Below are 22,148 nucleotides of genomic sequence, written 5' to 3'. Positions count from 1 at the left end.
AACTAAGCTTTTTCATATAGAAGAAGCAATAGCCTATGCTGGAGGCAAAGACCAAAAAGTAGTTAGCATAATAAATGTGAGAGGTCCCTCAGAAGGCTGATGGACCTTGGGGCTTTAGCAAGGACTAAAAGCTATGCACCGATTGTTCTGTCGAGACAATGGTGGCTGAAGGCAATCTCCTAACCTGATAATCTTTTACTGTTTCCCAAACCTTACCTTTGATATGTCTGTTTACTTTGCTGAAGGGCAAATGTGTATTCTAGTAAATAAAAAGTCATGGGTCCAGAGATTCAGGGAGCCACTCCACTAGAGAGTAGGTCTCCGCCTGGCTTTTCCCCATGTCTTCTAAATTTATATTTCTTGTCTAGTATATTCATTTGCATGTGGCCTCTTCTCCAGATTCTGAATCCTTGCTGCAAAAAGGTTGTGGCAAGCCTGGCCAGCGTGACTCAGTGGTTGAGCAATCAGGAGGTTGTGGTTTGATTCCTGGTCAGGGCGCATGCCCAGGATACAAGCTCAATCTTCAGTGGGGAGTGTGCAGGAGGCACCCAATCAATGATTCTCTCTCATCATTGAGGTTTCTATCTCTCTCTCCCTTCCTCTCTGAAATCAATAAAAAAAATATTTTTTTAAAAGAAGAAGCCATCAAGTTCTGACTCATTTAGCTCTTTCTAAGCACCACTAATCCTAACACATCCTTATTTCTGGAAACCTGAGTTTCACAAATGAAGAGAAAACACTCCTGGTGTCACCCAAATTGGTAATTTTCAACCAGCATGATTCATGTCCTGCTAATTAATCTATTTGGGGAGAAGGGAAAGGATGGACTACCAACACCTCTTTTCATTGTAATTTCTCAAGTGAGGTCAGCTCAGGCCCCAGGCTCTGGCCAGGGTGCCCAGCCCTGCTGCGTGGAGGATCTCTGGCTGGCCTTCCTCTTGACCCGCATATCTCTGGACCTCTCCATGTAGCCTTGGCGGAGAAGCATCTTGGGCTCCCAGGGCAACAAGAGCAGATCCACATGCACACATAGCACCTGGCACTGGAAGGCAAAGGGCGGAAAGCCAGCAGACAATCCCTGGCAAGTAAGGTTGGCAGACAAATAGCAGTAAGTGAGTAAGGTAGTGATGATTGGGAAAAACCCTGTGTACACAGTCACGCTTCGTGGGCCACAGGATTATAGCACCTGTCACCCTCGCTGGTGAACATGGGAACAGAGAAATGGCAGTCTAAATATGTTTTTAAGTGTTGCCAGGAAATCTGTGTCTCTAGTACCTTAAATCACAGTCTAGCTAGTTCAGAACTCCTGACCCAAGGAACATACAATTAATTCCGAAACACTGAGTGATGTCCTTCTCAGTGTAGCCTTAATAGGTTGGCCAGCTCTGCCTTCATCAGTGGAAAGGCCGTAGCTGAGAGGACAGGCTACCCTTTGCCCCAGGACAGTTGTCTCTATTGCCTCAACCAAATCAGGAAGTCTGACCCAACTTATCCCTACAAAATTTCTCACCGTCATGAGTGGCAGAATCAAGGTTATTATCATTGCTTCCCTTACCAGGGACTTGCCCTTTTTTCAGGCTATGTGACCTTAAACTTGAGCTCTTCCTTTGAGAAGAAGACCTCTTTGGGCAGGTTGAAGAGCCAATTCTGTGCCCTTGAAAGAGTTACGTTCCCTCAAAGGGTTAGAATGGAGGGTAAGTCTTGTGGCTTAGCGACCAAGCTGAATTAGAATCTGGGCTCTTTCACTTAAGAGCTGTGTGACCTCCAACAAGTTAATCAACATTTCTGGGGCTCAGCTTTCACACTTACAAAATGAGGAAATAATCTCCAATAATTAAATGCCAAACTATTACCATATTCTTCATCCTAAAATACAATTATACTTTAATGTAGTAACAGTGAATTTAATGTAAATAAATAAAGGCTGACTTTTAAGAGTCTAATTTATTCATACAATTATACATCATTCTGTCCTTTAGTATCGTAACAAAAATTTAAGTGAAGCTGTCTTTCACTCAGAATCTAAAGATGTTTCTAACTCATTTGTAGCCATATTTGCTCATGCTTTTTTTTTTTCTTCTAAAACTGATGCTCATGAGCCATTTCAGGTTGACAGTGAAATTGCTGAGCATTCGGGGCTGCTGTGTACGGTTATCCACTGGTTATCCACTGACAGCCTTAGAAAACATCATTCACAGAGACTGTGAGGACATGTCTAAAAATGCCACATTTTATTAAATGAGTCAAGTAGTGCTGGAAACAAACCTGCTCTTTGTGAAAACTACCAGAACCTGGAATAATAGACAGAGTTTCAGTCCCCCTGGGATCAACGACTGCATGATGTGCAAGTTGGTTAAACCAGCCTCTTCACTCTGAAGATTTTTGTTTATTTAAGAATGTAAGGCTGGCTGATATTTTAATGAGACAATTGTTAGTGATCATAAGTATAATTATTTTCACTACTAACAGAAACAATGAGAAAGATGCATGGACTTTATTATGGTTTTAAAGAAATATCTGTTGTGTTAGATATTCTATTGTGACCAACAAATAGTCCAAAGCAATTTTAAAATCCCATATTTGCTTTCTAAATTATAGATATAGATATAGATACAGATATATAGATTTGGATATAGATATATTCAAAGTTCAATTGGCCTAGAAGAAATATTTTCTGCCAACTAATATTAAATCACTATTCTCACAAAGTATTTTTAAATATAACACATTGAACTAACTATAAAACATAAAATGCACATTACAAACACTTCTAGAAGGAAAGCATATAATAAAAAAAGACTATTAAAATCATACAGTCACATATACTATTACCACCCAGAGATAACCTCTTTAAACATTTTGCTATATGTGTTCCCAGCTTTTTTTAAAATGGTATACATGTGTATATGTAATTTTTCTACAAATTCAAAATTATCCAATTATATACACAATTTTAATTTTAACAATATCATTAACATTCTAAGAAACAGAACAAAATAATGATTTCCTGTCTCTTTATACAACACAGCTCCACTTGGGACAGCTTTCTTTCTAAATCTGTCTTGGCAAATGAATTTATCCCAAACAAATGCATTTGCTGACTATTCCCTTAAACAAAAAGATTGTTGGTGTACTCTAGCATTCTGGAATAGGAACTCTCGATATTTTTTCTGTTGTTATCCACAAACTTTGCCACCTTCCTGCCAGTAGCATTATACATGTGATTCATCAAAGCTTCAGTTTCAACATTAACTTCTCAAACACACCTAGCTTGTGAAGTCTCATCGCTGGCTTTCTTCTGTTATATCCCTTCTACTTAACTTCCAGCTGACAGGCCTAGATTTTTTTTTTCTTTTCTGTAACCATTAATCTTCACTGAAAAGCTGTTCAAATGCCTTCCAACAGCTTCAGGGCAGAGCCTCCTGCTGGAGCTGGTAACTCTCATAAATATTCCTGGGGCTGCGTATGTATTCAGGGAGAGGGCCGTGGCCCCAGAGGACATGAAAGGAACACCAGCAGTGTCATTCGTTGCCGTGCACTGAGCACAGGAGAGAATGCGTGCAGAAAATTAGCCAGCAAGTGAGAGGTGTTCCACGCAGGCTCTGCTTCCAGGGAGCAGCAAGAACGTCGCATTTTATTGCGTATTATCGTTACTAATCATTGCATCTTAACTCCTTCGGTAAATCGTAAACTTCCTGCAAGATGCATCTCTGTAGTACTCACGAAATATTTGACAGACAGGCATTCAGAAAATGCTTGCTGAATAAATGAATGGATGAGAGGACAGATGGCTGGGTAGGTGAATAGCTTGAGAAATAAAGCTTATATTATTCACATGTCAAAAAGAATAATAAACCCTAGTAAGAACATACTCCCCAATATCAAGATAAGCAAAATAGTCCAAGTCTTTTTTTTTAAAGAACTATCACGTTATTTGGAATGTGTGTGTGTGTGTGTGTGTGTGTGTGTGTGTGTGTGTTTATCCTGCAAAGCCACCCACATAATTTTTGCAGATGACTATTTTGGAAATTATAAACACCAGTCTATTTTGAAAAAATCTTGATGTTAGTTGTCTAGGCATGTGCTAGAGCCTTTGGAACATTTTTAAAGAAATATTGCCTGTAGAAATTAGTGAGGGAAGATTTTGATGCGGGGGGGGGGGGCATTTTTTAAAAACTGGGCCAAAAAGAATCTATAATATCCTCCTTTAAAATTATACTCAAAATTCTATAAATTATTGCTCAGAACATTTATATAAGAGCTAGAGGAGGGATAAAGCTCTTGTGATGAAGAGGTTATGAATGTAGAGCTGTGGAATTAGGCTTAGCACATTTGAGTATTCTAGTGAGAATAATATTCTCTCAGAGTGCCAGAGTGTTTCTGCTGTTTTATTATTTCAGTTTTACTCCGTGAGCCGGCCAGGAGAGCTTGCTGGTGTCATGGTTCTCCATAAACTTACATAGTGATGAGCAACTCTGAGTGCTGCTTAAAACTATGCAAATTTCAGCTTCTGCCCCAGACATGAACTATTTGACAGAGTATTTAAAATAACTCTGATTAACATGTTAAAAGTTTTAGTTGAAAAGGTAGAAGACATCTAAAATCAGAGGAATAATCGCATCAGAGAGATTATGGAGAGGAATAAGACAGTAACAGAGTTAAAGAATGGCAGCAGCTGTGCATTAATAGATTGACACAGTCAAGGAAAAAATAAGTAGACTTGAAGAAATGTCAATAGTAATTACCCAAACGAAAACCCAAAACACACACACACACACACACACACACACACACACACACAAATAGAAAAATATATTTTTTTAAAATAGAACATCCAAGAGCTGTGGAACAGTATTCTAAAGGAAAAGAAATAGAAAAATGGACAGATGAATAGAGTTAAAGAAATAAGAGCCAACAGTTTTTAGTCATGAAACAACAGATCCAAGAAACCCAAACAACAGTAAGCAGGATAAGTACAAAATACACACACACACACACACACACACACACACACACACACACTACAGTCTAAATGCTAAGAATAAAAACTGAGAAATTCTTGAAGACAGCCAGATATAAAGGAAACATTATATACAGAAGAAGAAAGACAAAAATTACAGCAAACTTCTTACCAGAAACACCCAAGCTAGAAGATAATGCCATTAAACTAGTGAAAGAAAAACTGCCAACCCAGAATTCTATACCAGCGCAAATATCATTTATAAATGCAGGAAAAATAAAATAATTTTAGACAAAAACTGCAGAAAAAGCCAAAACTGGTTTGGCTCAGTGGATAGAGTGTCGGCCTGCAGACTGAAGGGTCCCAGGTTCGATTCCGGTCAAGGGCATGTACCTTGGTTGCGGGCACATCCCCAGTAGGAGGTGTGCAGGAGACAGCTGATTGATGTCTCTCTCTCATCGATGTTTCTAACTCTCTATCCCTCTCCCTTCCTCTCTGTAAAAAATCAATAAAATATATTTTTTTAAAAACTGAAGAAATGTATTACTAGCACCCTACTCTAAAAAAGATGTTAGGAGTTCTTCAGGCAGAAATAATATAAGAAATTGAAAACTTGGATCTTCAAAAAAGAAACAAGAATGAAGGGAATGGAATAAATGAAAGTAAAATTAAATTGCTATTTTCTTATTTTTAATTACTATAAAGCAAAAATAGTAGCAATGCATTCTATGTTTATAGTGTATGAGAAAGTTAAAAGTATGACAATAGTACCAAGGACAGGAAGGAGGAATTGAGAAATTCACTTGAAAGGTCTTTACACCACACATGGAACAGTATAGTATCATTTGAAGATATTATCAGTTAAACATGAACATGATAAGCCCTAGGTTAACCATGAAAACAAATTCTGAAAGAGGTATAAATAGTAAATCAATAGGCTGATAAATTAGAACCATAAAAATTGTTCTAAGCAGAAAAGAAGGGAAGCAAAGAACAGATGAAAGAAATGGAAAATAGAAAAATGATAGATTCTGATTAAACCATATCAATTATCACATTAAATGTTAATGATTTAGAGAAAATTGTTAAAATACAAACTTTTGGATTGGATAAAAAAAAAAAGCAAGACCCAAATATAGTCTCTCTATAAGAAATCTGTTCCACTTGAATGAAAAGGGAAAGGATGGAGACAGATATACCAAACAAGCATTATACAAATGAAACCTGGAATAATTATATTCATATCAGACCAAGTAAACTTCAAAAAATAATATTGGGGATAGAAAATGACACTATATAATAAGAACAAATAACAATTTATGTATGCACCAAACAATAGAACTTGAAATATGAGTCCAACACTGAGGAACTAAAAGAGAAAATGAAATTTACAATTATAGTTGAAAACTTGAATACTCCTCTCAAAATTGATAGAGCAATACACAAAATCATTAAAAAATGAAAGAACTGGACAACACTATCAATCAACTAAACCTAATTCATATACAGAACACTCCACCCAACAACAGCAAATATACTTTCTTTTCAAGTGCACAAGGAACATACACCAAGGTTGATCATATTCTGAGCAATAAACAAACTTCAAATTTAGAATAGAAATTATACAAAGCCTTCTTATCATCAAATGAGAGTGGAAATTTACGCTCCCCACGCAGGTTTTGCTAACTGGGGTAGCAGCGGACCTGTGTTTTTCTCTGTTAAAGTAAGGTGGTTATTGTCAGAAAGTTTTGCTAAAATGTCCTCTCAGTTCTTTAGCTAGAAACAGCAGGCTTTACTTTGGCTTTTGATCTCTGCCTATTGATCTTCCCTGGTGCAGGCTTCTTCAGCACATAATCTGAGATATATGGATGGCAGAAAGGATTCTCAGGGAACTAACCACTGTGTTATTCCTTGGGTCCTGAATTCTCTAATCAGCCTGCCTTTTTCTCTCCACCTTTCAGCATCCTTTTTCTTCTTTTTAAGACAACTATAGTCTATTATAATATAAAATGTTACCTATTATATTGTATGTAATAAAAAGGGAGGAAAAAGAGACACAAGTAGAGGTTTCTACACTTCAAACTGAACTACTAAAATGTTGACACCACTACACAGTGATAATTTATATGTGCATAATTGCAATCACTAAAAAAACTATACAAAAAGATACACTCAAAAACATTATATCTGAATCAAAATGGAACCCAAATTAAAAATTATAAAATATGTTCAAGTAACTCAACAAAAGGCAGGGTAAATAAAAACAGAAATAAAACACATTAAATGTAAGTAGGCTAAATATATCATTAAAAGATAAGGGTTAGTAGAAAGATAAAATCAAAATGACTCTACTCTGTTGTCTAAAAAAAATCACTTTAGTTATAACTGATTGAACATAAAATGATGGAAAAATATTTAGCAATCATTAATCAAAAAAAGAGTGCCTATATTAACATCAGATAAAGTAGACTTCAGAGCAAAGGAAATTACAAGGGACAAAGAGGTACATTACATAATGATGACAGGGTCAATCCACTAAAGAGACACAGCAATCCTAAATATACATGCACCAAAAAAACAGAGCTGCAAAATATATGAAATATGAGAAATAAACAAGTCCATAGTTATAGTTAGAGACTTCAAAACACCTCTCAACAATTCATTGGACTACTAAACAGACAGTCAGTAAGGACATATAACTTAGCACCATAAACAGAGTCTAATTGACATTTATAAGATACTCCCCACACCAACAGCAGAATATACTATATATTTTCAAGGAAACAAGAATATAGACATGCACTGAAGCATCTGCTATATGTGCTATGCTTTTTTTATTTGGCATTTTTCAAACAGAAATAGTAATAAGTCCTTGTTAATTGTAACCAGTGAAATCTATAATAATAAAAGCATAATATGCTAATTAGACTGGACACCTGAACAGCAAAACGACCATCCAGACAACCTTCCTGACGAAGCTGTGAGGGCTGAGCCCCTTGCACGAATTTTGTGCATTGGGCCTCTAGTAATACAATAAAATCCTATCTAATAAAGATGGGATATGCAAATTGACCATCACTCTGCGACAAAGATGGTGGCGCCCATAGCCAATAAGGAGGGAATATGCAAATTGACATGACAAAGATGGCGGTGACCGGGCTGGGATGCTTGCATCGTCACCATGACGATGATGCAGGTGTTCTGCCCCACCCCGGCTGCTCCAGGCCTCTGGGGAGGCGCAGAGTAGCCGGGGCGGGGCGGGACGCCTGCTATGGGGGTGCAGGGGTGGAAGGAGCTACAGGAGGGTGGCCAGAGCGAAGGCCCGGGTCCTGGGTGCCGGTGCCGGCAGCCAGGGGAAGGAAGGCCTATTCTTGCACGAATCTTCATGCATCGGGCCTCTAGTTATGTATAAAGATAAATCTGATCAAACCTACTCCTCTACAATTCCAACCTACATTGTTATTGGGGGTATGAATGATTGGCAACCCACTGAAAAGAATGAATGGTTTTGGCAGCCTCTATAGCAGCAAAGAGATAATAAGGGAGCATACTGATCAAGAGTACAGACTTTAGCCTGCTTGTATGGCTCATTGGTTGCGCGTTTTGACCCTGGAACCAGGAGGTCAGGGTTCGGTTCCTCGCCAGGGCACATGCCCTGGGTTGTGGGCTCAATCCCCAGTAGGGTGCATGCAGGAGGGTGCATCAATGATTCTATCTCATCACTGATGTTTCTCTCTCTTCCTTTCTTTGAAATCAATTAAAAAAATTTTTAAGAGTACAGACTTTAGCACATATCTGTGCTGAAGCCCACCCCTGAGATTTACTGGCTGCCCCTGAGATTTACAATTCTCAGATTCTCTAAGCCTCCTTTCCCTCATCCGTGTAAGAATACAGCTAATAGCAGCTACATTACAGACATTCTTGTTATCATTCTCAGAGGCTGCACCGTCTCTCACATCTGCTTCTCTCTAGATTTGTTCTTTTCTTCCTTCTGCAAACTAAAAAAAAAAAAAAAAAGGAGGAACTTTTTTACACATATGACAGTTTTAATGTTCTTACATAAATTTTGGTAAAAAAATAAATACGGCAATAAATATATCCCTTCACAAAGAATATTAACAGGCAATTCACAAAATAATTCATTGAAAGGGCCAAAAAAAAGGTATGAGAACCTCAATTTTATTCATATAACTAAAATAAAAACACAAATGGATAAAAAACATTTCATCCTAGTGACCAAAGAAATGAAAATTAAAACTATGATGTCATTTTTACTTATAAAATTGTCAATCATAACGTGAAACTAGTACTAAGCATAATTTGTATTTGCTTACTATTGATAGTATATATTGATGCAAACTTTCTACAAGAAATTTGGCAACACCTACTACAAATCTTTAAAGAAGTAATCCCTTTTTTGATATTTATATATCATTTTTTCTTACTTACGAAAGTTATTATGCTGCAGAAAATATCAGAGATTCACACAAAAATGCCCCCGACCGGAATCGAACCCGGGACCCTTGAGTCCGCAGGCCGACGCTCTATCCACTGAGCCACACCGGTCAGGGCTATTTTCTTCTTTATGTTGTTATATCTCTTACAGTTTTCTTATTAAAAAAAAAAAAATGTTAGACCTGGCCAGTGTGGCTCAGTTAGTTGGGCATTGTCTCGTGCACCAAGGAGGTGCTGGTTTGATTCCCAGTCAAGGCACATGCCTGGGTTCGATCCATGATTGAGGCTGGAGGTCATGCAGGAGGCAGCCGATCGATGTTCTGCTCTCACATCAATGTTTCTCTTCCTCTCTCTCTAAAAATCAATAAAAACAATTTTTTAAAATTAAAGTTAATTTTAAAATAAATAAATATTATCCTGTTTATTTCTCAATATTTTGTACTAGACCGTGGACTCCTTATGGGAGGGCTGTATTTTCTTCACAGTGGTACCTTCCCTCAGAAACCAGCACAAGCACTGATACAAAATAGGAACTCCCCCATGCTAAATTCATAAAGGAATTGCTTTTGTAACAAAAAATGCAATGGATTTTATTCTTAAATTAGTTATTATTTATTCAACAAATAATTATTTTAAGTAAATGGAATTATAATTGATTGAACCTAATTTAGAATTTTTCAGTTATTTCTGGAATTTCATATAATTTGAAATTCATGAAAGAGGAAAATACTATTAACATTAAATTATAATAAATTGAGAGAGGTTTTTAAAAAATTATTCTTATTTTATATATTAGCTCTCCATAAAAGCACTTTAGGTGGTCTAAATAAGAACCTATAGTAATAGTAGTTTAATATTTATTAAATGCTTACTAAATGTCATGTTTTCTTCTAAGTGCTTTAACTCTATTAAGTTATTTAATCTTCATATCAACCCTATTATTATTCCAATTTTTCAAATGACTAAACTGTTTAGTAAAATATGCACAACCACACACCTAATAAATAAATGAGTTAGGATAAAACTCTGGCTCCAAAGCCCACACTCTTGGGGTCTATAAAACTGCCTCTACAGAAGTAGGGATGTGAGACTGTCAGAATCAGCTATGTTCTGATTTTTTAAGCATGAGGTGATTTCTGCAGGTTCAATATTCAGCCATTATGTTCAACCAACTGAAGCATGAACCACCCTGACCAAAGGCTGGTTCTTATTTTTAGCCCAACCTTCTTTCAGTCCTTCAACCTCTCTCCGTGTTGTAGCCTTCTCTTCCCCAAACAACACCTGTACCTTCATGTTCTCTCTGCCCTCCTCTCCATGAACACTGACAGACATAAAAGCACCTTTCCTACTTGTTCATTCTCAAGCATAAAATGACTAATGCGACACTGTTACCCTCTCTAAAGAATTGGGGTTGTGACAAGAAACAGACTCTTAAATCAGAAGACCGAATCTCTCACCGTGAGGGTCTCAAGGATGATGAGGATGTGAAGGAGATGGTTTAAATACAGAGTTTCTGGTACCGCTCTAATTATCACAAAAGACACTGGGCTTCTGAGAATACTGTAAGCTTTGGAGTACCATTTTCTAACTGTGAACACAGAAAATGTAGTTAATTGGGCCTCTCTTTTTTTTCATTTTTAAAATAGAACACAATACCTACTTTCCAGGGAGGTGACAGGATTTAGTGATAATGTACATAAATTAGCACCTGAAGTCTCTGGTGTAGGGTTAAGACTCCATAAATTATTGGTATGGGCATTTAGTATTCATTTTGTTGTTAGCATAAGCATTAACATTTGTGACATTAACATTAATTAACATTAATGAAAAAGTACATCAGAAAACTTGGATATGGACTTTAGCTGTGCCACTTACTAGCCTTGCAAGCCTGAAAATATCACTGAACCGACCCCAACTCTGTTAGGAGAGCCAGACCCCATGGGCTCGGAACACCCTGCATAGGCTTGCTGGCTATGCCAAGAACATAAGGTCCTGAGGGCTCTTTATGGGAGCCATTTATCAGGAACCTTGAAGGTAGTGTCTCCAGCCAGGCAAACATCGTGTTTGCTGACTGCTCACCATAACAATGAATCCCTCTTCGGTAACACAACCCACTGCTCGTGCGGCACTGCTCAGGAGCTGGAGGCCAAGGGGAAATGAGCCAGCATCATGCTCACACTCTCTGCTGTGCTGCCTTTGTCTCTGACCTAGGAGTTTGTCTTCTGCCAGCACCCAGAGAACACGAGCAGGCCAGCCTGTCAGCTTGCACGTAGGGTAAAATCTCAGGCCTTCAGAGGTTATAACAGACTCTGAGTATTCTCCTTTACCATAGGAGAATAGTACCACCTGCCCTATATCCCTCACAGACCTATAGAAATAGCTAACAAAATACACTGAGTGGCCAGATTATTATGATCTCTGAACGCATAATAATCGGGCCACTCAGTGTATTTGTATCTCAAATGGGTACCAAAAGTATTCTAGACTTTTGCTGGAGATCAACCACCTATTTGCCCTGAGCTTTCCATCAGCCAGTGCAAAGGGGAAAACTGGTCAGGTGCACGATTTATAGTATCTTTGATATCAAATAAATGAGGTACTCAAGAGTAGTACACTGAGTGGCCAGATTATTATGCGTTCAGAGGTCATAATAATTGCACCCCAACATTCGTGCACTGGTGGGGGCGGGTGGTCCCTCAGCCTGGCCTGCGCCCTTTAGCAGTCCAGGAGCCCTCAGGGGATGTCCGACTGACAGCTTAGGCCCACTCCTCCCTGGACATCCTTAGCGCTGCTGTGGAGGCAGGAGAGGCTCCTGCCACCTCTACTGTGCTCTGCTTGTGGCTGAGCGGTACTCTTGCATTGAGCATCTGCCCCCTGGTGGTCAGTGTGCATCATAGCGACCAGTCTTTCTGCAGTCCAGTTGATTTGCATATTACCCTTTTATTACATAGAATGAGAGACTATTATAGCACAAGTGACTGTAGACCATAAGGGGAACGCTGTATCATAACATTGAGAGACTCAAAATACAGTCACTCTTTGTTAATTACAAGTATATATGTTTTAGGGTCCATCTTATTCCCTGTGGTTTTTTATCAAGAGATACCAAATGCAGAGAATAATGGCACGTGATTGATGCTCTCCTATGCATACACAGATAACTCACAAATTAAAACAAAACCAAGTCTCCAAAACATCACTTTCTTCTGTTGAAATTACCTCATTCCTTTTTATTGCATTTATATTATCTTACCTTATAATAGACAAATATGAAAATTGACCGCACCTTTGCTACGCCCAAGCCACGCCCACCAACCAACCCACGCCCACCAACCACGCCCATCAGGAAACCGTTGCAGGGACGTTGGGGTGTGGCGGAGCCCAAGGCCGGGAAAGCCTCAGGCGGAGGCTTTCCCGGATTGGGCACCAGCGGAGAGCCTGCACGGATCGCAGGAAACCACTGGGGGTCGGCTCCTTCGATCCGTAGCAGGGACGCTGGGTGCGGCCGAGCCCAAGGCCACCGCCTGGGGCCAAGCCCCGACCCTGAAAGAAGGCAGAAGGCGGTGGCCACAGCCAAGGCCTGGGTCCCCGGTGCCGGTAGAAAACTGGTGCAGGCAGCCAGGTGAATGAAGGTCTATTGCACGAATCTTCGTGCAAACAGGCTACTAGTATATTTATATTTCACTTACTTAAATGAACTTTACTCTGTAGGGACTCTGCAATTCTATCCATAAGTACTTCTCCTTTTCCTCTAAACTAAATCCACACAGGAAGCCGGATTTACCACATTCATGAAGGCCAAAGAAAGAACATCTGCTCTGAGCCCTAATGCCAACTACCAAGAACTGAGGTGAAACCAGGGCCTTTGAGTGGTGCAAATGCTAGTTACCGCTTGAATCTATCAAGTGATTATTGAATATCCAATGAAATGATCCAAATGCTGAAATCTTCAAATGGCCAGATGGATCCCGCCCAAATCCAGAGCACCATGGACGATCATTCAAAATCACTATAACAAGTACCCTTGACATTCACCAAACCATAAACCAAATCTGGCCCAAGTGAATAGTGATGAAGTGAAAAGTCATTAACACAGCTTTAGTTTTTCAGAAAAAAATATCTGATTCAAGGGCAGCCTTTTGTTTCAAAATGATCAGAAATCCATATGCATGTGAGCATGGCAAACGTTTTATGAATGACAAATGGTCCAAATTGAGATCCAAACACTTCTAGCTGCAAATGTCTAGTGGGAAGCCAAAAGGAAGTTGCAATTTGAATGAATGAGTTTGCAAGTGAGTTTTTGTTTATTAGTTTTTGGTTTTGAGGGGAGGAAGAAGGAGGTTTGTGTGTGGCACCTTTAAAAAATCCTAAAAAATGGACCAGAGAATAGTGCAGACACCACCCCTTTGCCGCCGGACTCCTGAGCGCGGGCAGAGCGCCTGCAAGGCTCTGGGAGATCTCAGCTGAAAGACTGCAGCTCTAATTCCAAGTGACAGAATGAAACCTTGAGACATACCGTCTCCCTTGCAATTAGAAATTGTGTTCGATAGCTTTTGTTGCTGCTACACTAACACTTTAACCATGTGTCTGGTCTATTTGCTCTGGTTCAGTGATCCTAGACAATAGACCTTAATGTGAAAAACAAGTCAACAGCTCAGCATTACTAACTGAACACCACAATAATTCCTTCAGCATTTGAGGAGATTCTTTGCAGCCTGCTTTTTCTCATCGCAACAGCCAATCACAAGAGTGAAGAAAAGGAAGGAAGAAAGGAGAAACAGGGAGAGGGACAGAAAGAGACAGACAGCAATAACTAAAAAATTAAATTCTTAAAGTATTATTTCCAGTTAGTTTTCATAAAAAGAGTCTTATTTCTCATTTCTCCTGTTTGCCTTTAATTTTTTAAATATTAATACTATGCTACATAATTTTTTACATAATCAGATTCTTCATAACTATAATTGCACCTGTGCTGTTTCTAGTGTGGCACACTACTCCTCCGATAAAGACCATCGCTTCCTCTCTGGGTCTTTTCCAGCCTCCAGCACTGATCTAGCTCCCCTATCCACAGATACGCAGTAGATGAACTGCTCAAAAGTAAAGAGGTCAAGGTCATGCCATTCAGCCTCGTGGGCCCTCAGAGAATGTGGACACTTTACTACAACCTCCAGTCTAATCAGGTGGCTCAATCCTTCTGACACAGGACCCAGGAGCTCCTGAATGAGTCCTTTGTTCCACAGGAGGTAAATTTGTAAGAAAGAAGTCAAAGATTTAAGAACAAAGTGCAGAGAGGAAGGACACACTAGGAGGTCAGGAAGGCAGGTTCTGCTTTTGCTCTCCATCGGAGCTCTCTGTGCAATGCATGTACACTTCATGTATGTCCATTGATAAGACTTGTAATATGGCTGCTTAGTGAGCGATCAGAAGTTTGTAGTCATAGTCTTGTTGCTCTAATTCTATGTTGTCATTTATTTCACTCATAGATAATGTACCAACATAACCTCAAACCACGCCCAGGCTGAATCAACCTGAACACTCAATGAGGAGAATGAGATCTGGTGAGAAATTCTCAGGCTCAGCCTCCCAGCAGAACCACTTTCAGGCCAATGCCACTCATCCCTTCTTACTCGGGTTCTAGTTGTCTCCCACGTGTTCAGGAACAGTGCTCCTCCTGACCACCCCTCACATTCGCAGTTGCCTTTGGCGCTCAGTAGGTGTGCTGCTTGATGCTAGTCATGGAATGTCTTTTCACCAAAGTTGAGTAAAAGTGACCAATGTTCTCTGTACCTTGTACCTGCCATGATTCACTGTGTATTGATCTACTTTAAAACCACCCTTTAATACATCTTCCTAATATAATAGCTTTCATTCTAGGTTTGTATCTTTTTTAATTTAGTGTCCCCTCCTGCCTCTCATATTTTAGTACTCTAGTTCCATTGAGTAAGGGTTGGTCAAAAGTATAGGGAGTGAAATCACAAAAGCTGGGTTCAAGTCTGGGCCTGACACTTTCCAGGTGAATGATATTGGGCAATATTTTCTCTCCATCCCAAGGTGCTTACTTATAAGGGGTAATTATCCACATCAAGGGTAGTTGTCAGTTTTGTCTGTTACATTGTCAAAGTCCTTCAGACACTGTAGAAGTCCTCTTCTCTGATGTAATTGGGACCAACAGTTCGTGGGTTACTCAAGAAAGCCAGAAATATGGAGAGACCTTATCCTATATATTAAAAGGCCAGCCACCATAAGCATAACAACTGGAACCAGAGACCAGAAGCACCATGGCCCCTCCCGGGCTGGCCCCATCACCAAGCAAGTGGTTAGGAGTGATCAGGCAGGCAGGCAGAGTGGTTAGGGGCAATCAGGTAAGCAGGATAGTGGTTAGGGGCAATCAGGTAGGCACATGGCCCCTTGCAGGGCTGGCCCTGATCCCCCAGCAAGCAGTTAGGGATGATCAGGTAGGCAGGTAAGTGGTTAGGGGTGATCAGGTAGGCAGACAGCCCCTCACAGGGCTGGCTCTACCCCCCAGCAAAGAAAGAGGGAGGCCCAGGCCAGCCAAGCCATTGCACCCCATGCCTTTCACCTGCAGAGGGAGGCTACTGGTGGTGCGGGGGAGGGGGGGGGGGGGGGGGCGCGCGCGCGGGGCAGCACTACATAGATGGCAAGCAGTGGCAGTGGCAGGGGTGGGGCCAGCTGCCTGAAGCCGGGGGAAGTGAAGCTCCAATAGGCCCTGATCTCATGCCAGGCCTAGGGACCCTACCCGAGGGATCCCAGATTGTGAGAGGGTGCAGGCTGGGCTGAGAGAGCCCACCCACCCCACCACGAGTGCACAAATTTTCATGCACCAGGCCTCTAGTAAATTTATAATACGTACTATGGTGGTCTCCCAAAGATGTCCACATCCTAATTCCCAGAACTTGTGAATGTTACGTTACATGACAAAGAGGAATTAAGTTTGCAGGTGTAATTAAGGTTGATATGATATTAACATAGAAAGATTAACCTTAATTATCCTGAGGTGGGCTGAGGCAATGTAATTACAAGGGGCCTTAAAAGTGGAAAAAAAGGCAAAAGAGGAACAACCAGAAAGATGAAGGCATGAAAAGAATTCAGACTGATGCTGTTTTTGAAGAGGGAAGAATGGAGCCAGAAGTCAAGGGTGTAGGAGTCCTCTAAAAGAAGGAAAAAGCAAGAAAATGGATTCTTGTGTTCTACAGGCCTTGTAAGATACAAATCTGTGCTGTTTTAAGTAATTATATTGTGTACTTTGTCACAGCAGCGATGGGAAACTAATTCACATATTCAGGTCCTTTGCCCAGATTAAAATATGTAATTCCTTATTCACCTGCCAGTCTTTTCATGTGGTACCAAAACTTTTTGTTTGAATGTATATCACAGATTGGAGTTATATAAACTCCTTTTAATTAAATCACACCCATACATTTGACTACAATTTTGTTCAAATTTTTAAAGTGGAGCAGATAGCTAAAATACTGCATCCAAATATAAAAATAACTCTTACAACGCAAGAAGAAAAACAAACCAACAAAAATAGGCCAGAGTTAAACAAACATTTCACAAAAGGAATTCTAGAAATCGAGCATATGGAAAGAAGCTCAAAATCATTAGTCATCAGAGAAATGCAAGTTAAAATCACAATGAGATACCACTATGTACCCATTAGAATGACTATGCTGTTGCAAAGGGTAAGATTTCCTTCTTTTTTATGGACAAATAGTATTCCATCGTGTAAATGCACTACAGCTTTTTTACCCACTCATCTACTGATGGACCCTTGGACTGCTTGCAAATCTTGACTATTGTAAATAACACTGCAAGGAACATAGGGGTGCACATATTCTTTCATATTAGTGTTTCAGGTTTCTTCGGATATATTACCAGAAGTGGGACCACTGGGTCAAACAGCAGTTACCTTTTAATTTTTTGAGGAAACTCCATACTGCTTTCCACAGTGGCTGCACCAGTCTGCACCAGCCCACCCAGTCTGCATTCCCACCAGCAATGTACTAGGGTTCCCTTTTCCCCACATCCTCGACAGCCCTTGTTTGTTGATTTATTGATGATAGCCATTCTGACTGGTGTGAGCTGATATCTCACTGTGGTTTTAATTTTCATTTCTCTGATGATTAGTGATATTGAATATCTTTTCACATGTCTATTGGCCATCTGTATTTCCTCTTTGGAGAAGTGTCTATTCAAGTCCTTTTTCCATTTTTTAATTGGATTGAGTGGCGGGGAGGGGTTGGTGCGGAGTTTTATAATTTTTGGATATTAACCCATTATAAGATGTATTGGAAAATATGTTCTCTCATTCAATGGGTTGTCTTTTCATTTTGTTGATGTTTCCTTAAATTTAAAATACTAAAAATACCAAGTGTTGATAATAATTAGACTTTTAATTATGCAGCATTGAAATAACATATTTTGTTACCTTTTCTTAGAAGTTTCATCAATAGTTCAACTCTATAATTATTCAGGAGGCAAACTAATGGACTTTCCAAGAGAATTTATGCCTATTTTTAAAAGATTTATATTATTTTAAGATGGATATTCAAATAAAACAATAGCAGAATAGCATGAAACTTCTTCCCCAAAACAGTATTCCAAGGACAATGAAGTAACATGAACAGAGTTTCAAGGGAAGAATACTGTGACCCAGAATTACTGCTCATGTGAATGGAAAAAAAAATAAATAAAACATTAAGAAAATGCTGGGGAGCCATGTCACAAAGAAGGAAGAAGACAAGAAGTGGGGCGGGGGGGTGGAGGAAGGAGGACGAGGATGGAAGGAGGAGCAGAATGAAGGAAAGGAGAAGAGACTGTGTGTGGGAGTGAGGAGACATGTTACTTTAAATATGTTTAATAAAACGGGGTCTGTATTAACAATAATCCCTGGAAAAGGCAATATGAAATAAAAAATTACATAATAATCATATGGATCTAAAATTATGTTTTCATAACTTAGGATCTAATTAATGACACAAGAAGAAAGGAAAAGCACACAGCTTCTCAGCTTTTACTCGTTACTATAGCAAACTGTCTTAAATTTCCAAAACTTGAGGTCTTTCACACACCTGTTTATATAACGGTTAAAAATGCATAATTCTGGTTAAAGATAGCACGATAAATCCATTTCCCCTCAGGTCACCTGGGCCACACTTGGTCCCCACGCCCATCCCTGGGCCTAACATTTGCAAATCATGAGTCATCCTGGGCAGGGAGAGAGGCGGACCTTCCGGAGAACAGAAGGGGTTCACACTTATTTAAACAGCCAACAAAAAAGAACTTCCCCAAATGAACATTTCGCAGGCAAGTTTCTGGCCAGAAAGTGCTTCCCTTTCCGTTATAATTCTCTCCGAACGAGTGCTACCCGGGAGGCCTGGGAAACAGCACACGCAGCTCAGCTCCTCCTGGCTTTGCGTCAAGTTTCCACTCCAACCAGGGCTGAGTCGCACAACACAACCAACAGGAGCAAAGAGGCCGTTCCCACAGGCAGGAGTAGCCTGGTCCCAGGGCAACAGAGAAAAGGCACTTCTCACAGACAGAAAACGAGGCTCTTCCTGTCCCCGGCTCACCTTCAGAGTGGTGCCATTCTGAGCTTTTTCGCCATCTAACCCTCTCTGTTCAAGGAAAACCAAGTAAGAAGAATAAACTTGCAATCATGAAGACAGACAAATAAACCCAAAAATTGCCAGTTTGGTAATGATCTTCTACAGTCGCCTGACTGGGCTGGACTCAGAAGATGGCCAGAGACACTGTGGGCTAGTGTGCCTCTGGGGAACTGGCAGCCCAGAATCTGGAGGAGCAGGGACTGCGCTGTGCCAGCCCGCCCAGGGGCATGGCCCGCCCAGGGGCACGGCCGCCCTCGGGGGGCATGTCCTGCAGTGTGCTCACTGGCAGGGCTGGAGAGTTCATTCTGCAGTTTTCCACCCTTTTCCCATCCCCTGCTCCTGGACCATCACAGGCATCTTCTCCAACCCAGGGTCTGGGGCTCAGAGCAGCCCTTCCCTCTGGTTTCTACATCACTCCACGCAGAGCCTTCCGGGAAACACTTCCCGAGAGGTGGGCCCTGCCTTGTTTCTCTGCTTTTGCCTTCCCGCCCTCCCATCAGAAACACCTGCTGACCCATTTATAGGCCCAGGTCCCCATGTGGCAGGAACAGGAAGTAGAGCAGCAGCTCCAGATTTCGAAGTGGTGCCTGGACCAGATCCTGTGGCCCAAGGACTTAGGATCTGCCCTGGGCCAACAGGGCGAACTCGAGTCACAGCTTCCCTTTCTGTCCCCACCCCTTCCCTGTCCTGACCCAGGCTCTGGGACACGACTTCTTCCTTGATGTTCCTGCTTATACCCCACGGCTGCCTGGGGCCACCGGAGCCCAAGGAAGCCTGTTTACGGCACAAAGGTCATGCCAGTCTCTGCAGGGACACTGGGTGCTATTTCAAACCCCTGCCCTTGGCTGGGACCTCATTTAAATGGAATCGGCTTTAAGCTTTCCAAAGCCAAGCCTTTTTCACATTTATTCTTACCAGAACGCGAGGTCTCCAACCGGCTGCACTAAATGGGAAGAAATAAGCATCAGATTCACAGCCTCTACTCTACAAACCGCAAATCAGTGATGTGATGGCATCATGTCCCCACGGAAGGAGGGTCCATGGAGTCAGAAACCCATTTGCTGTGGGTGACGAGGCTGAGCCCAGTTCTACTCCCCGCGTGGTGGAGGTGGCCTTGGTGAACAGGGAGCACATGTGCATGAAATCACCGGACTGCCTGGGAAATGTCCACACGCCCGGTGTGATTAATCAGCTCCACCTAAAGGTCACACTATAAATATCATTATATATGCAGAAGTTCAAAAACGTGGTCCCTTCTGCTGTGGAGACACATCCGGGCTGAGTGGTGAATCTCGATTCCCGGGGGCTGCATGTCCTCTCCCTGCCCCTCTTCCCGGGACGGTGCTGAGGGCCACGCACTTGCCCTTCAGCAGTGATGAATGGACTGTTTTGCTAATTCTGGGAGCCACCATTTTTCATGTCCCCGTCCTCTGTCCGGCCTTTCTTTAAGGGAAGCATCCTGGAAGTGAAAGCGAGAACTGTGTTACAGAGCAAACTTCCATCTCCCTGGTTATAATCCCTGACGAAAGGCAGGCTTTTCTACCCCTCGCAGGCCCTTCCCAGGCAGGGGAGGGGCATTCACTCTTGGACGCATCCTGGGTCGGTGAGCAGGGCCCACATCCAGGCAGCTTCACCCAGACTCGGATGATGGGGCTCTGGGGACCTACAACTTCAGTCTGAAGAAGCTGAGCTGATAATCACATCACTCCACCGCCACAGCCTTAATCAGCCTATTGCGGGGATAAATTACAAATTTTACTGGAGAGAACGTGTGTCCCAGAATTCCTGACTGCCAGGACCCGAGGAGCAATGCTGAATATGAAGTGTTCCAGCTTCTCCCAGCTCTCTTGTCGCAGCTGCTTATAACCCAGTTCACGCTTTTTTGAAATGCCCCGGATTTGTCAGTCACCTCTCTCTCCTTTTTAGTTCTTAAAGCGATACTCAAAAGAGGGTATGCAGTGACACAAATTATATCCAAAGGATATTGGCCAAAGATTTATTATTCAATAATATAATTATAGTGATTTTTGTCATAATTAACGAAGAGCCAGAACAAGTGACAAGCCCATTAGAGCACAATGCAAGCGTCCATTTGGGTTATAAGACAGTCCATTACTGTAGTTGATCGTGGCTTCTGTTAAGTCTTGGAGCCACAGAGGTTGTAACTTTGCCATCTGCTACTTCATCAAATGGTTTCAAAAGCTTCTGGCCTGGAGAAAAACTGTAACGTGCTGCAGGGTGCTTGCTTCTCTCTCTTCAAGTAGTCTAGGACCCAATCCAAACTGCAGGAGAAAGGTAAATGACTTTATGCAGTGGAGTGCCCACAAACCCTGGCATTCACCATTGCAAACGTTCGACTGAGATTGATTTTGAAGTTGCTGCACGGGCATGCCTCGCTTTACGATGCTTCACTTTGTTGTGCTTCACAGATACTGTGATCTTTATACAACCCTTAACCAGCAAAAAGATGACAACTGGCTGATGGCTCAAATGATGATTAGCATATTTTAGCAATAAAGTATTTTTTAAATATATTTTTATTAATTTCAGAGAGCAAGGGAGAGAGAGAGAGAGAGAGATAGAAACATCAATGAGAGAGAATCATTGATTGGCTGCCTCCTGCACACCCCCTATTGGGGATCGAGCCCGCAACTCAGACATGTGCCCTAATCAGGAATCGAACTGTGACCTCCTGATTCATAGGTCCATGCTCAACTTCTGAGCCACGCCATCCAGGCAAGCAATAAAGTATTTTAATTAAGTATGTGCATTGTTCTTTTAGACATGATACTATTGTACACTTAATAGACTATAAGATAGCGTAAACATAACTTTTATATGCACAGGAAAATCAAAACCATGACTGTGCATTGCGATAGTCACTCTATTGTGGTGGGCTGAAGCCCAACATCTCCGAGGTATGCTCGTACAGGGGGCACTGTCCTCGCCAGTGGGGTACCTAGGTAAAGGGAATACGGTGAGACTTGGGATATCTTTACATTATCCAACTGGGAAGGCTTTACATTGCTCTCTCCACATAGACTCAGAAGACCTCCCTCCAGGTTGCCAACACTGGAAGCCACTACCCAACAACCACTCTATAG

Source organism: Eptesicus fuscus, chromosome 15 (assembly GCF_027574615.1).
Source record: "Eptesicus fuscus isolate TK198812 chromosome 15, DD_ASM_mEF_20220401, whole genome shotgun sequence".
Lineage (NCBI taxonomy): Eukaryota > Metazoa > Chordata > Mammalia > Chiroptera > Vespertilionidae > Eptesicus > Eptesicus fuscus.
Note: the sequence above shows the minus strand (reverse complement) of the source record.